The following is a 15,502-nucleotide window of genomic DNA, read 5'->3' as shown; positions in this document are numbered from 1 at the left end:
CTACGTGAAACCTCAGTACTGGGCGGCGGGGGACACCAGCAACACTCTCACCGGTCAACTGGGCCCTGGCCTATCATGATCGAATAGAAATACGCTCGTCGGGGTTCCCTTGGGGGCCTTTTCCCATAAATGGGTTCCCTCCGGGGCCTTTTCCCCTCACGAAATTCTCATTCTTACCGTTACCACATGACCGTTACCACATATTCGCAATGATAGAAACACGATCGTCGGGCTCCCACTAGGACCATAACCCTCATGACGTCGCCAACATTAACGAATTAGTCACAATCACTTCACATCCTTCAACATTTTACATTCACATCACTTAGAAAAATCATGAGTAATATTTACATTTTTCATTTTGAAACCAAGCATGCAACACGTATTTTAAATGTCTTCTTAAATCATAAAAATCATTTAGACATTTAAAAATCATAATTTACTCATGAACAATTCATAAACATTTAAAAATAATCGTAATTTCATAAAAACAGCATTTAGGGCACTACCATGACCTTTAATAATTTTTTAGGTGTAAAAAGACCGTTTTACCCCTGTACTCGACATTTTACGATTACGACTTTTTTCCTGATTTTATGACTCTAACATGTCCCAAATAATTATTTAAGCTTACATGAATTTTTTCATAATTTTATTTAGCTTAAATATTAGACTTTTTTATTTATCTTTACTTAATTGTTTTAACGGTGTTTTAATCCCGAAAAAAATCCCAAAATTTAATATATAATTCCCAAATTAAAAACTTAGGCTTCTAATAATTATTTAATCTTAACCCTAATTTTTCATAATTTTATAAAGCTTAAAACTAGGCTTCTCAATTAACTCGTTAATTGACGTTTCGTGCGGCAATTAAATTCCGAATAAATCCAGAACTCGTTATTTTGATCCCAAATCTTAAACATAGCATTTTTAAGATTTATTCTACCCTTCCAAGTCATGAGCCACCCCCGTGGATCCATGGATCTATTTTTAGTCTTTTAATTTTCGTTTTTGACCCTTTATCGAACGCACCGAGCCATCTCCTAATTTACTCGAGCCACGCCCGAGCCACCTTGAGCCAAAACCTAGCCAACTCATCTAGGGACCCTACTGTGCAAGCCCAGACCGAAAAACCAGCCTTGGCCCGCCCAAAGAATTCTGAAACTTGGCCCAAAAACCTGCATGTGTTGTGTGTGCGCTTCCTTGTATGTCTAGGACTCCTAACCCAACTAGGACTCTCCCAGCCGAGCCACCACCGAGCCCACACGACCCTAACATTCCCTGGATCACGCCCAGCCCCTGACCAGACCAGCCCTGCCCCTGAACCCAAGCAGCGAAGCCCCTGAACCTTGACAGCAACTCACGCCTAACTTGCTGCCAAAAAGCTTCTCCCTCAGGTTTTCTGTGCTTGGCTCGAGCCCCAGCGAGCCACCCTGCACCAACTCAAGACCAGACCATCTAGGCACCCTACTTGACCCTTAGAACCCATAGGACTCGAGCCCCAGTTGAAAACCGAAGCCACAACACAAGCCACCAGAAGCAGCCGAGAACCCACATAGACATGGACCCTACGTTTCTGTTGCTAGGACCTAGCCAACCACACCAGACCTTGAACCAGACCCTTGTGCCTCTTCTTAGGACCCTAAGGACCTAACCTAGCCCAGCCCCAAAGCCCCTGGCCGAGCCACAGCCCCTGCACAAATTGCTGCAACCTGCGCTACCCTTTGCTCTCTCTCTCGGGTGGAGTCCTAGCCTCCCCAGCCCATGGTCTCGAGTCCTAGCGTGGCTAGGACTCTTCCCTTGACCCTTCACGGACCCTAGCCAAGCTTTGGTCCAGCCCCAGCCAAGCCAAGCCACAAACCACCCATCAACCGAGCCCTACAATCCACATGATACCTGATGGTTTCCAGCTTATTTTATTCAGTTTGCACAACGTTTTTGGTTTGATATTAGGACCTAAAAATCTCGTGTAAAACCACCCCTTAACAACCTACTACATGGCAGCCCCTTTAATGACATAATAATCATGTTTTTAAATCAAAACACAAGTGCTAAAAATCATCTAATATGCATGTACGAAAATCTTCAAGTTGTGTGCCTTGTTTTCTTTCAAAACATGTTCAAATAAATATTATGGTGTGATAGATGTTTGAAGGAAAGAATTATGGCGTGCCTTTGCGTTATATACGCCCGAAAATCTGTTGACGACGAAGAACGGGACACAACTTTGGCTTGTATTCTCTTCAACCCTACGAAAATCCTCCTTGGATGATATGTATGTGTGCCGTGTGTGTGTAGGGTGGTGAGGAGAGAATTTTCAGATTTTTGAAAAAGTGTGGCCGATTTCCTTTGGTGCAAAAGTGTAGGGTTTTGGGTGGAGATTTGTATATTATATAGTAAATAAGGTTATTAACTCAAGTTTAGGCCTATTAAGCCAAGTTTAGGCCCATTAAATGCTTAATTAGAATTTAATTAAAATATTTAAAATAGCTTTCTTAAAATAAGTTTGTGAATTAAATAGCCGTGTTGTCAAAAAGTTTGTATTTTTGTTGAAAATCCAACACCGATAAAATTTACGTCCCGGCGTATAAAATCACCTAAAAACCCCTTATTTTCAAAAATACTAAAAAGCATCAACCATATTTTAAATAATTAAAAACAATTATTTAATAAAAACATTTTCTATTTTTCAGCCCTCGGTCTCCGTTCCTCGATCGCAACTCGAATAACCTTTAAAAATACATTTTAATGCAACCATGTAGAATAATATAATTTAAACATGTAAATATGCATAACATAATTAATTAATGCAATTAAAACATTTAATTAAAATACTGGAGAATTTAATAATTCAAATGCATGTGGTTCGCGTGGACCTTTAAATTTTCGGGGCGTTACAACCTTCCCCCCTTAAATTGAATTCCGTCCTCGAAATTCGCTTATCCTAGATAACCCAAAGTTTAGGCTTAATTCTAATATCCCAAAAATCCACGCTTCCGCTGCGCTACTCTGATCAAACTTAATTTCTAGAATGTCCTTACGTCTTCTTGATCCCAATTAAATTTTCCTTCTAAATCCTTATTTTCAGCTCGCAACTTAAAAGACCCAAATGACTTGGTGCTATTACTATTATAACCTCGAATTTCAATTTTTTTTACAATTCTCAATATTAAAAGATGGATGACCATACTTATCTTATATTACTTTCCACATTAAATACTCAAAATGTTCGTCAACTTATCATATTTCAACTTTAAAATCCAAACGCATCCGCTAACGCTTAGATTTTCAAGCCTAATATCGATTCACCCTTAAAAACTCTTGATTAAAATTTTTTATAATACTAAAACCAAGATATCCCAAGTTTCTGAATATTCTTAAAAAGTCTAAATCCTCAAAATTCTTATTATTTAACCCATTCAATTTGTTCTTATTGCTAACTAGTCCCCAAATTTCCTTAACAATTGCGAAATAAATTCTTAATTTCCTCAAAAATTATCCTAACTGATCCTTAATTTCGAAAATTCCTACAATTAACCAATAAATTTTTGGCATTCTTAATTTCCTTCTATTGGTTTCCCATAACATAAATTTTGATAATTTAAACTTATTTACCCAAAAATCAATTCATATAACCAATATTACATTTCATCAAAACTTAAAATCCCAATTTATACATTTTCTTATTTCCAAAGTCGTTGTAAATCCTCGAATCATTATTCCTTACTTTTGATTGTATATATATATTGGAAATATATTCATGTCAAGAAAATTTTAAATCCTTCTTTCCTCTGAGTAAAATTTTAAATTCCGCTGTTATTTTATAAAATCAGTCTAGGGCGTTACACAGAGTGTGACTTCTCTATACCTCCATATGGAAGAAATAAAGAAAGACAGACTGTCGACTGAATCCCACTTCCCAACTCAAGCTTTAATCGGCAGACGCTTTGACTTTCTGGAGAGTACAGTCTCCAAGAGGATTGATATGCTGTAGAACATTGTAATGAATGCCGTATCAGATATTGCAGAAGAAGTTCGTATATTAACAAAGAAAGTGGATGTGCTTGACAAAAAGGGGAAATTATTCGAGAGACTACAAATAGAAAAAGAAGATATGAAGATCAACTGACTGACTTCAGTTAATGGTTGAAGATTTGAAGATTCTTTATTCTTTATTATCTGTACGAATCTGTACTTAGATTAGTTCCTGATTTTTTATTCTTTGTACGAATCTGTACATCAAAGAATTATTTTATCTACAATGAAATCAAAGTTTATCTTAAGTTCAGTTGATTACTTCATACCTTACAAGTTTTGTTAAACACCAAAAATGGGGAAATTGTTGGAAACTTAATTTCGGTGGTTTGACAAACTAAGAGATTAAATCTATTGATCTAACTGATCACGAACTGACAGTTTTCTAACTGAAGATTAATGCGCAGGATATGAAAGGCAACTGAAACCAGCCGACCTGAATCTACAAAGTCAACTGACTGATCAGTTGGAAACTGATCAGTTGAGATATTCAGTTGTGAGCTTACTAGCGTCTACATATCAGCTGATCACTCAGCTGAACACGTCATCAGTCGAAAAGGACATTCAACTGACAACAGTACAAAGAAGACTGTGACTCGTAGTGGAACGCCGCATTTCAGAGTCTACAGTGTACGAATGTCAGAAGTATATTGACGTGGCAATCAACGGATATAAAGATTCAAATATTATTTAATGTTTCCGTTGGGAGGAAGCCTATAAATAGGTGAGAAGAGCAGTTGAGAAAAAAAACACTTATCCATAAGATTCATCTATTCTCCCAAGCTTGCCGTTACCCTGCTAAATTTATTACTCTCATTTGAGATTCAAAAAGCTCACACTTATCAGAAATATTCGTAGCATTTGAGGCTGCTTTTCGAGCTTACTAGCATAAACCATTGTATTATTTATTTGATCTAAGCTAGATCAGTTGTGCTAAGTCCAGTCGAGTACTGTGAGAAATTTAGTAAACTAAGAGTCTCAGTTTTGGCAGTGTTAAGTCCAAACTGAAGTGGGTCTGTACAAGTTTTGTATTGATCAAAGTCTTTTAGTGCATATATTATCCTTGTGATAGAAGGGGTGACATAGGAGTTATTCAATCTCCGAACATCTATAAATCATCGTGTTATTACTTCAGTCATTTATTCTATCTTTCAGTTAGCTTATTTCCGCAACTATATTCAGTTAAACTGATTGTCATCGACTGACAAGATTCCTAAGTTTCAGTTTATCACAAAACTGACACTTCATTCGAAAAAGGTTATAAAAATGGTGAGTGTTTATTCAACCCCCCTTGTAAACACCTTTCTACCAATCAACCGATCCTAACAGATTTAAAATTCTTTTATGTAGTAAGCATCAAGGTTACGATTTCAACATGTACATGTTTAAGTTCGATTTATGTTCATCTTATAATATGCATATTATGTTCTTGCATGTTGGTTTACGTGTTGGGTAAAGTTTGGAACAGTATGCATTCTAGAATAATCGCACGTGGAGCGGGTGAAGAGTATAGAGAGGCTCGGGATGGGGAGAGGGTCACTCCTCCTTGTTTACCGCCAGATATGCAGGCACAAATGCTTGCAAGGATGACACAGTTCTTCGCACAGTTTTGGAGAACAATGTTGGAGTATATACGGGAGTGAGGCCCAGGCCTGAGGCGGTGTATGAGAGATTCAGGAGGATGGATCCAAAGGAGTTCTCGGGGACTACTGACCCGATGATATCTGATAGATGTATTATGTAACGCCCCGAAAATTTTAAAAAGTCCACACAAACCACATGCATGCAATTATTAAATTCTTTTGTATTTTAAGTAATTGTTTTAATTGCATTAATTAATTATGTTGTGCATATTTGCATGTTTAAAATATATTTTTCTACATTGTTGTATTAAAATGTATTTTTAAAAAAGTTATTCGAGTTGCGATCGAGGAACGGAGACCGATGACTGAAAAAATGGAAAATGTTTTTATTAAATAATTGTTTTTAATTATTTAAATTAAGGGGGATGCTTTTTATTATTTTTGAAAATAAAGGATTTTGAGGTGATTTTATACGCCGGGGCGTAAATTTTTATCGGTGTTGGATTTTTAACAAAAATACGAGCTTTTTGGCAACCCGGTTAATAAATTCACAAATTTATTTAAACAAAAACCTTGTTGATATTTTATTAAATCCTAATTAAGATTAATGGGCCTAATTATCTTTTCATGGGCCTAAGCTTGTTTGAAGAGTTAATTTAAGTATTTAAAGTACTAAATCCTACCCCATAACCTATTCTACACGCCCCACACCCGTAGAGTTTTAAAACTCTTCCCCACCAGCAGCAAATACAAGTGCACACACCCACAAATTTAGAGGAGAAAAATCGAGGAAGCCCTGAGGAAAACTTGTAGCCAAAGTCTCGCCGTCGTTCTTCGATTCGTCAACGAGAATTCGTGCGTAAAATACGCAAAGGCACGCCATATTCTTCTTTTACTCATCATCACACCATAGTAATTGTTTATGCATAATTTTTAAAGAAAAACATAGCACACAAGTTGGATTTTCGTAACTACATGCCTATGTGTTCCAAACTTGTGTTTTTTATTTCCAAAATCATGTTTTATATGTGTAAAAGGGGCTGCCATGATTAGGAAAGGGTTAAGGGATGTTTTTTACATGTTTTAAAGAGTCCTAAAGCACACCCAAAACGTTGCAAATAAATAAGAACAAGGCTGAAACCATTTTCTGAAACTTTCAAGGCATGTACTGTACGTATACTTGGGTTTTCTGGTTCAAGGCTTCGGTTGGTCCCTCTGGATCCTTGCTTCTGGTTATGGTTGGGTTTTAGGGCGTGTTTAGACATGGTTAAGTGATCTGGTAAGGGTTATAAAGGGCCTGGAGGGGCAGCACAGCCGCTGGAAATTAATAGGGCCTGGGCGATTCTTTTTCTTTGTTGCATGCGTACAGGGCTGTAGGCTCCGGCCTTGTGGTTTTAGTCAGGGGCTGGGTTTGGGCTCTTGGCTATAGTCTAGGCAGTCTCTAAGGGTCCTAGGATGATCCTAGTTAGGGTGGTTTAGTGTAACGCCCTGAAAATTTAAAGGTCCACGCGAACCACATGCATATGATTTATTAAATTCCCTTGTATTTGATTAAATGTTTTAATTGCATTAATTAAATATGTTGTGCATATTTACATGTTAAAAAATATATTTTTCTACATGGTTGCATTAAAATTTATTTTTAAAAGGTTATTCGAGTTGCGATCGAGGAACGAAGACCGATGGCTAAAAAATGGAAAATGATTTTATTAAATAAATGTTTTTAATTATTTAAAATATGGGTGATGCTTTTTTATTAATTTTGAAAATATGGGCTTTTGAGGTGATTTTATACGCCGGGACGTAATTTTTATTGGTGTTGGATTTTTAACAAAAATGCGAGCGTTTTGGCAACCCGGCTAATAAATTCACAAACATAGTTAAATTAAATTATTTTTAATATTTTAATTAAGTACTAATGGGCCTAATTAACCTCTTAGTGGGCCAAGGCTTGATTAGTGATTAATTAGACTATAAAATATGTTAAACCCCACCCTTAACCCTACATACTCACACGCCCCACACCCCTTTACAAATCAAACTCTCCCTAGCAAAAACATGACACGGCACACACAAAATTTTGGGAAGGAAAAAGCTTCAAGTTTTGCTAAGGTTTTCTAGCCGTCGTCTCCTCGCCGTCGTTCTTCGTCGCCAACGGTTTTTCGTGCGTATATAACGCAAAGGCACGCCATATTCTCCTTTTACTCATCATCACACCATATTACATAATTGTTTATGAAATTTCATGAAAATAAGTCACACAATTCACAATTTTCGCAACTATTCATATGCATGTGTTTAACTCTTGTTTGTGGATTCAAAATCATGTTTATATGATGTTTAAGGGGCTGCCATGAATTAGGATATGAATAATCATGTATTTCAACAACTTTAAAGGTCTAGAATAGCACACAAAAGCAACAAAACGCTGCACGACATGAAAGTTTAAAGCTGGAAACCCAATTACGTGATTGTGTCTTGGGGGCTTGGTTAAGGGGAAAGGTGATGCATGGCTCGGTTTGGCTGGATCAAGGCTAAGCTAGGGTCGTGCTTGGGTCAAGGGAAGAGTCCTAGCCACGCTAGGACTTGATACAAGAGGCTGGGAAGGAGTCCTAGCAAGCTAGGACTCCAACCCGTGAGTTCCAAGGAAGTGGCGCAGATGTGCTGCAGGAGAGATGGCTCAGCTTGGGGGCTCTGGGCTGGGCTAGGTCGACTCTTTAGGGTCATAGGATGATCCTAGTTAGGGTGGTTTATGGTCTGGTGTGCTGGATAGAAGGCTGGAACCAGAAACGTGTGTTGTACAGAAGTGGGTCTCATGGAGGGGCTGTAGGTGTTCGGCCTTAGGGTGTCAATCAGGGGCTGGACCAGGGCTCTTGACTATGGTTTGGGACATGTATTAGGGTCCTAGGATGAGTCTTGATGTGTTGGTTTATGGGCTGGATGGGTCGGGTAGAGCGCTGGAACCAGAAACTCGAAAGCTGCACAGAAATTGGCCTCATAAGAGGTCTGTCAAGTTTTTGATTTTTTTGGGGGCTTAGGCGCCGATTCTGAGTAAAAAGGGGCTAAACCATGGTCTTAATTTGTGTCTAAGGGTAACGTCTAGGGGCTGGTTCGGGTCCGGTTCTAGTCGGTTTAAGCATGAAGTGGTTAGAAGCATGTATGTCTCGTTTGCTCAAGGGGCCTAGGTGGATTTTGGGGCTGTATCCGCAGCTCGGTTGTAACTTTGGTTTTTGGAGCTTAGGGTCAGGTCCAATGGGTCCTAATGGGTCAGTAGGGTCCCTAGATGGGTTGGCTAGGTTTTGGCTCAAGGTGGCTCGGGCGTGGCTCGAGTAAATTAGGGGAAGGCTCGGTGTGTTCGGTTAAGGGTCAAAAACGAGATTTAAGAACAAAAAAATTAAATCCATGGGTCCACGGGTGTGGCTCATGACTTGAAATGGTAGAATAAATCATAAAAAGGCTATGTGTAAATTTGGGATCAAAATAACGAGTTTTGGTTTTATTCGAAATTTAATCGCCGCACGAAACGCTAATTAACGAGTTAATTGAAACGCATAGTTTTAAGCCTTATAAAATTATGAAAAATTAGGGTTAAGCTTAAATAATTATTATAAGTCTAATTTTTTAATTTGGGAATTTTATATTAAGGTTTGTTTTAATTCGGGATTAAAACGCATCAATACGTTATATTTAAAGAATAAATTAAAAGTACTCGATTTAAGCTAAATAAAAATATGAGAAAATTCATGTGAGCTTAAATAATTATTTGGGACATGTTAGAGTCAATGGAATTAAGAAAAAATCAAAAATGTGAAATTTTACGTCCAGGGGTAAAACGGTCTTTTTACACCTAGAAATTAGTAAACGTCATGGCAGTGCCCTAAATGCTATTTTATATGCTAATATGATTATTTTTTTGATTATGGATGTTTATGAATTTTTATATGTTAATATGTCGATTTTAAATGTTGATGAATTTTTAAGATGTTAACAGTTTATTTTAAATGTTTACGGATTTTTAATCTGTTAAAAATGTTTATGAATTTTTATGATTTAAATTGGACATTTAAAAGATATGTTGCATGCTTGGTTTCAAAATAAAAATGATATTATATGCACGTTTTTATTAAGTAATGATAAAGTGTTGAAGGATGTGAAGGGATTGTGACTACTGAATATGTTGGAAATATCGTGAGGGTTATGATCCAGTGGGAGCCCGACGATCGTGTTTCCTTGGATACAGATACGAATACGTGATACGAATACGAATATGTTAATACGTTGGCCAAGGCCCAGTTGACGGGTGAGAGTGTCGCTGGTGTCCCCGCCGCCCAGTACTGTGGTTACATGTAGATGAATCCATCGCCCAATACGTTTAAGAATACGAGTCACAATCACGATCTGAATTCAACAAACACGAATATGAACATGAATATGAATATGATGATATGAATATGTTGATATGAATATGGATACGAATATGAATATGTTTATGTTTATATGAAAATGTTTATGCATAAGATTATGAAAATGTTTTTATTTAAAGGTTTTATGCATCATGAAAATGTTTACGAAAATGTTTAAGTTTAAGTTTATGCATCTTCATGAAAACGATATTTTAAGTACAAATATTTTTCACTGTCATATGTTAACTGTATTACGTATTACTCGTTATCAAGAATTTGACGTGTTGAGTCTTTAGACTCACTAGGTGTGTATGATGCAGGTTATCATGATAATGCTAATGGAGGTCTTGATGGTTGATCCGACTGGACTGAAGGTGCACATGACCCGAGGACCGACGCTAGTTTCCGCATATATGTTATGATTTATGTTAAAAGATTTTATGACTTTTATCATGAGTATGAGTGGTTTTTGAGAGGTTATAGTATGGGTTATACTTTTCAAATGTTATTTTTAGATTTAGAAAAAATGTTAGTTGGTTGTTTATTTTAAAATGATGTCAAAAGTATTTTATGAAATTTTATGGTTCGGCCGAATGCTATGTGAGGTTTAAAAAAAAAAAAATTATAGTACTTTTAAAGCAATAAAAAGGGCATGACGTTTCATTTGGGGTCTGGTTGTCTAGGGAAAGCGCTGGAAACAGAAACACTACAGCTGCGCAGGTTGCTTCCTGATGCAGGGGCTTCGGGCTTGGGGTTCTGTGGCTGGGTTGGCCTGGGCTGGGTCTGGGCATGGCCCAGGGAGGGTTAGGTTCATGAGGGGTCAAGTGGTTAAGGGCTGGTTGAGTCCTAGTTGGGTTAGGAGTCCTAGACATACAAGGAAGCACACATACACAACATGCAGAATTTTGGGTCAAGTTTTAGGTGGGTTTGAGCAAGCTAGGGGCTTGTTCTTTGGGCTGGGCTCAGTCAGTAGGGTCCATAGATGGGTTGGCTAGGTTTTGGTTCAAAGTGGTTCGGGCGTGGCTCGGGTAAATTAGGAGATGGCTCGGTGTGTTCGTCGAAGGGTCAAAACGAGATTAATTAAGCCAAAATTGATTCCATGGGTCCACGGGGGTGGCTCACGACTTGGAAGGGTAGAATAAATCATAAAAAGGTTAATTTTAAAATTTGGGGTCAAAATATTGAGTTTTGGATTTATTCGGGATTTAATCGCCGTACGAAACGCTAATTAACAAGTTAATTGAAAAGTCTAGTTTTAAGCTTCATAAAATTATGAAAATTTAGGTTTAAACTTAAATAATTATTAGAAGCCTAATTTTTTAATTTTGTAATTTTATTTTAAGTTTTGGCTTAATGACGGATTAAAACGCAGTAATACGACTTATTTAAGGAATAAATTAAAAGTTATCGATTTAGGCCAAATAAAAATATGGAAAAATTCATATAAGCTTAAATAATTATTTGGGACATGTTAGAGTCAATAAAATTAAGAAAATGTCAAAAATGTGGAATTTTACGTCTAGGGTGAAACAGTCATTTTACACCTAGAAATTAGTAAACGTCATGGCAGTGTCCTGAATGCTGTTTTATATGCTAATATGATTATTTGGAATGTTTAGGAATTTTTATATGTTCAAATGTTATTTTAAATGTTCATGAATATGTATATGTTAAAATGTTATTTTTAAAACGTTTATGGATTTTATGGTTTAATTGGACATTTAAAAGACATGTTGCATGCTTGGTTTAAAAGAAAAAACGTTATATGCATGTTTAAAATTTATAAAGTGATGAGAATATGAAACGTTGAAGGAAGTGAAGTAATTGTGACTAATACGATGATATGTTGGAAATTTCGTGAGGGTTATGGTCCCAATGGGAGCCCGACGATCGTGTTTCCTTGGATACTGACATGTAGATGTATACGATGATATGTTAATACGTAAGGCCAAAGCCCAGTTTACCGGTGAGAGTGTTGCTGGTGTCCCCGCCGCCCAGTACTTTGGTTTCATGTAGATGGATCCATCGCCCAACACGTAGACGTAGACGTAGATGAACACGAAAGTCACAATTAACGATCTGAATTCAACGAAAGTAAAAAGGAATACGTATATGTTGATGATAATATGAATATGAATATGTTGAGGATGATATGATTAAGTTTACGAAAATGTTTTTATGAAAATGTTTTTATGCATTATGAAAATGTTTACGAAAAAGTTTAAGTTTAAGTTTATGCATCTTCATGAAAAAGATATTTTAAGTACAAGTATTTTTCACTGTTATATGTTAACTGTATTACGTATTATTTGTTATCAAGGATATGACGTGTTGAGTCTTTAGACTCACTAGGTGTGATTGATGCAGGTGATTATGATAATAATGTTTATGGAGGTCTTGATGGTTGATCCGACTGGACTGAAGGTGCACATAACCCGGGGACCGACGCTAGTTTTCCGCACTAGTTATTATTTATGATTTTAAGTAATGTTAACGATATTTTTATGTCTTTTATTTATGTTATGAGAGATTTTTGAGAGGTTATAGTATGTGCTATAGTTTTCAAATAATGTTTTTAGATTTGGTAAAACAGTTGACGATTTCATTTTATGACTATTGCACTTGATTATGAAATGCTAGTTGGTTGGTATTTTATTTTAAAGGGGTAAAATATTTTATAAAAATATTTTCATGTGTTATATGTCATGGCCGAAAATCGAGTGGGTAAAAAAAAAATTCTAGTACATTTTAAGAAAACGAATAAGCAGACGTTTCATATTAAGTCCATCGAGGTGATATTCACTTTCATGGAGCTGCAGGATGCAGACAGAGTCAGATTTGCCACTTTTTTGTTGATAGGGGACGTTAGATTGTGATGGGAGAGCGCATCTGTGTCAATAAATTTGCAAACCCTGACTTGGACTAATTTTAAAGAGGTCTTCTATTCCAAGTACTTCACTCAAGAAGTACGCTCCCGCCTGACCAAAGAGTTTATGACTTTGCGACAGGGCGACAACAGCGTAGCAGAGTTTGTATAGAAGTTTGAGAGGGGGTGTCACTCTGTGCCCCTAATTGCGAATGATGCTCGGAAGAAGTTGAGGCATTCCATAGATGGATTTCGGCCGATCTTGCGCCGTGATGTTAAAGTTGCTTGTCCTAGCCCTTATGCTATTGATGTGTCGGGAGCCTTGGCGGCACAGCAGGACCAGAGGGATATTGAGAATGACAGGCAGGGCAGGAGGCCCTATCAGGCACCCCAGCAGCATCACTCACATCAACCTTAGTTTAAGAGAATTTTCCAGGAACAGCAGGGAAAGAGGCCGTTTCAAGGACCACCGAAAGGCAAAGGTCCTATTCCAAAAAAGAAGGCTTTTTAGAAGCCTGTTGAGTATCCAGCGTGCCTTAAATGCAACCGTCATCATATGGGACAGTGTTTATGGGGTTCGGGCAAATGCTTCAGTTGTGGAGCCAGTGATCACACGCTGAAGGACTACCCGCAGCGGAAGCAGCCGACCCAGGGGAGAGTGTTCGTCATGCATGCAGAGGATGTTGAACCCAGACACGACTCTACTGACTGGAAACCTATTTAATTCAACACCATATTATTTTTGCCATTCATGCTTCAAATTTTACTTGGGATTAATAATATGTTGGTTTCGTATTTTGGAGACTTCGGATAGAGATTTCTAACTATGCATGAGGTAAAATTATTATTTTGGGGTATAAGTTTATGTGTTGTGCTAACGTCCATCAGGAAATATCTTCATAAAGAGAGTAGTCACGAAGGCCTTGTTAGATTTCGAGGTCACTCACTCTTTTATCTAAGAGATGTTCGCTAATTATTTGGATTTCAAGTCCATTGGACTCGACATGAGCTACTCCGTGACAGTCCCATCAGGGAAGGAGTTATCAGCTATTAGCATTGTCAGAAATATTGATCTTGAACTACAAGGCCACCTAGTTTACGCCGATCTGATTGTATTGCCAATGCAAGAGTTCGACATTATCTTGGGGATGGACTGGTTGATGAAGAACATAGTTCTAATTGACTTTCATAGAAGATCAGTGTTGGTAAGACGGTTGGGCATGGAGCAATTTATTTTTGAGCCGGACATGTGGAGAAATTTCCCTCACATGATCTCTTGCATGCAGACGCAAAGACTTATACTTAAGCCGTGTCAGGCATTCTTGGCCAGCATTATTTCAACACCTGACGCACCCACCCCGTCGATATCTGATGTACCAGTTGTCAGATATGGTTAGATTAGGTTAGGTTTAAGTGGTATTGCCTCGTTTGGGTGTTAAAACGTCGTTATGACCAAGCTTGGGGAGAGTTAGATTAGCTGATACAAAGCTTGAATATGAATCGTTGAATTATGGTTTAAGCGGGGTCCGTGTCTTCTATTTCTTGGGAAATGTTCATACTTCATATCAAGATTTTTTCGAGGTTCGATGTCATGACTTAGTATGATGATTAAACATGGTGAAGTACTGAGTGGTCTAGAAAGTCATAAGTTATTTAAATTACTTCGGTACTGAGTACGATTGGTACGGTTAAGATATGGAATTTAAGTTGTATGAACAATGTGTTAGTATGTGCAGCAGTAGCCCGAGCAAAATCTAACGAAGCCCTCAATGCTATGTGTCACACCTCGAGACTGAGGCGTCAGTGACATCCGGCATTGTTTATCAATTTACATGGAAACAATTAAGCCTCATAGCAAATAGCCAAACACCAGTCTCTTTCATAAATAAATATTGTCTTTACTATGATAACAGAATGAAAATTACATCAGTATTGCGTAAGCAAAAAAGAAATACAAAGTCTTGATCCTAGATATTTTGATGCGATCACCACCCTCAGAATGTTTCCTACTCTTCAGCATTCAATTGTTCCTCAGTCTTATCTGGGGAGAGATGCAATGGTGAATGCTTTGGGAAACACTCAGCAAGTGGGACCGATCAATTACCACAAATACATTAATGATAATTTAAAACAGATTTTCAAAACTTATTATATCGACTTATCATATCAGAACAATAACCAAATCAGAGTCAAAATGTAGAACATAGATTATTAAAAAAATTCAGAACAGAACAGATCGGAAAAACAGAACACTTTTATTCATCACGTCATCCATGGTCAAATTGTCCCCCATATGTTAGTCTTCTAAGGGGTGAGGACAAAACACAGTTTTATACCCACTGATGGGGGCCAGACAGAATTTACAATCGTCATTTCATATCAAACTCAAATCATAACATTGAACAACAGAATAAGACTTATCAAACGATACTTATCAGAATTGTGAAAGGACTCAGTAGAATCAAAGAACATCGAAATCAGAGGAAACATATTGTACATGGATCGAGATTTTTATCAAAATGAATAGAATTTTTTTCGGAAAGGGTTAGACACACATACAAGCATGTCATAATATACTTACACAAATTTTACTTACAAAGGAATACCTAGCAAAC

The sequence above is a fragment of the Primulina tabacum genome, chromosome 3 (genome assembly GCF_025594145.1).
Source record: "Primulina tabacum isolate GXHZ01 chromosome 3, ASM2559414v2, whole genome shotgun sequence".
Classification (NCBI taxonomy): Eukaryota; Viridiplantae; Streptophyta; class Magnoliopsida; order Lamiales; family Gesneriaceae; genus Primulina; species Primulina tabacum.
This window is presented reverse-complemented; position numbering follows the sequence as displayed.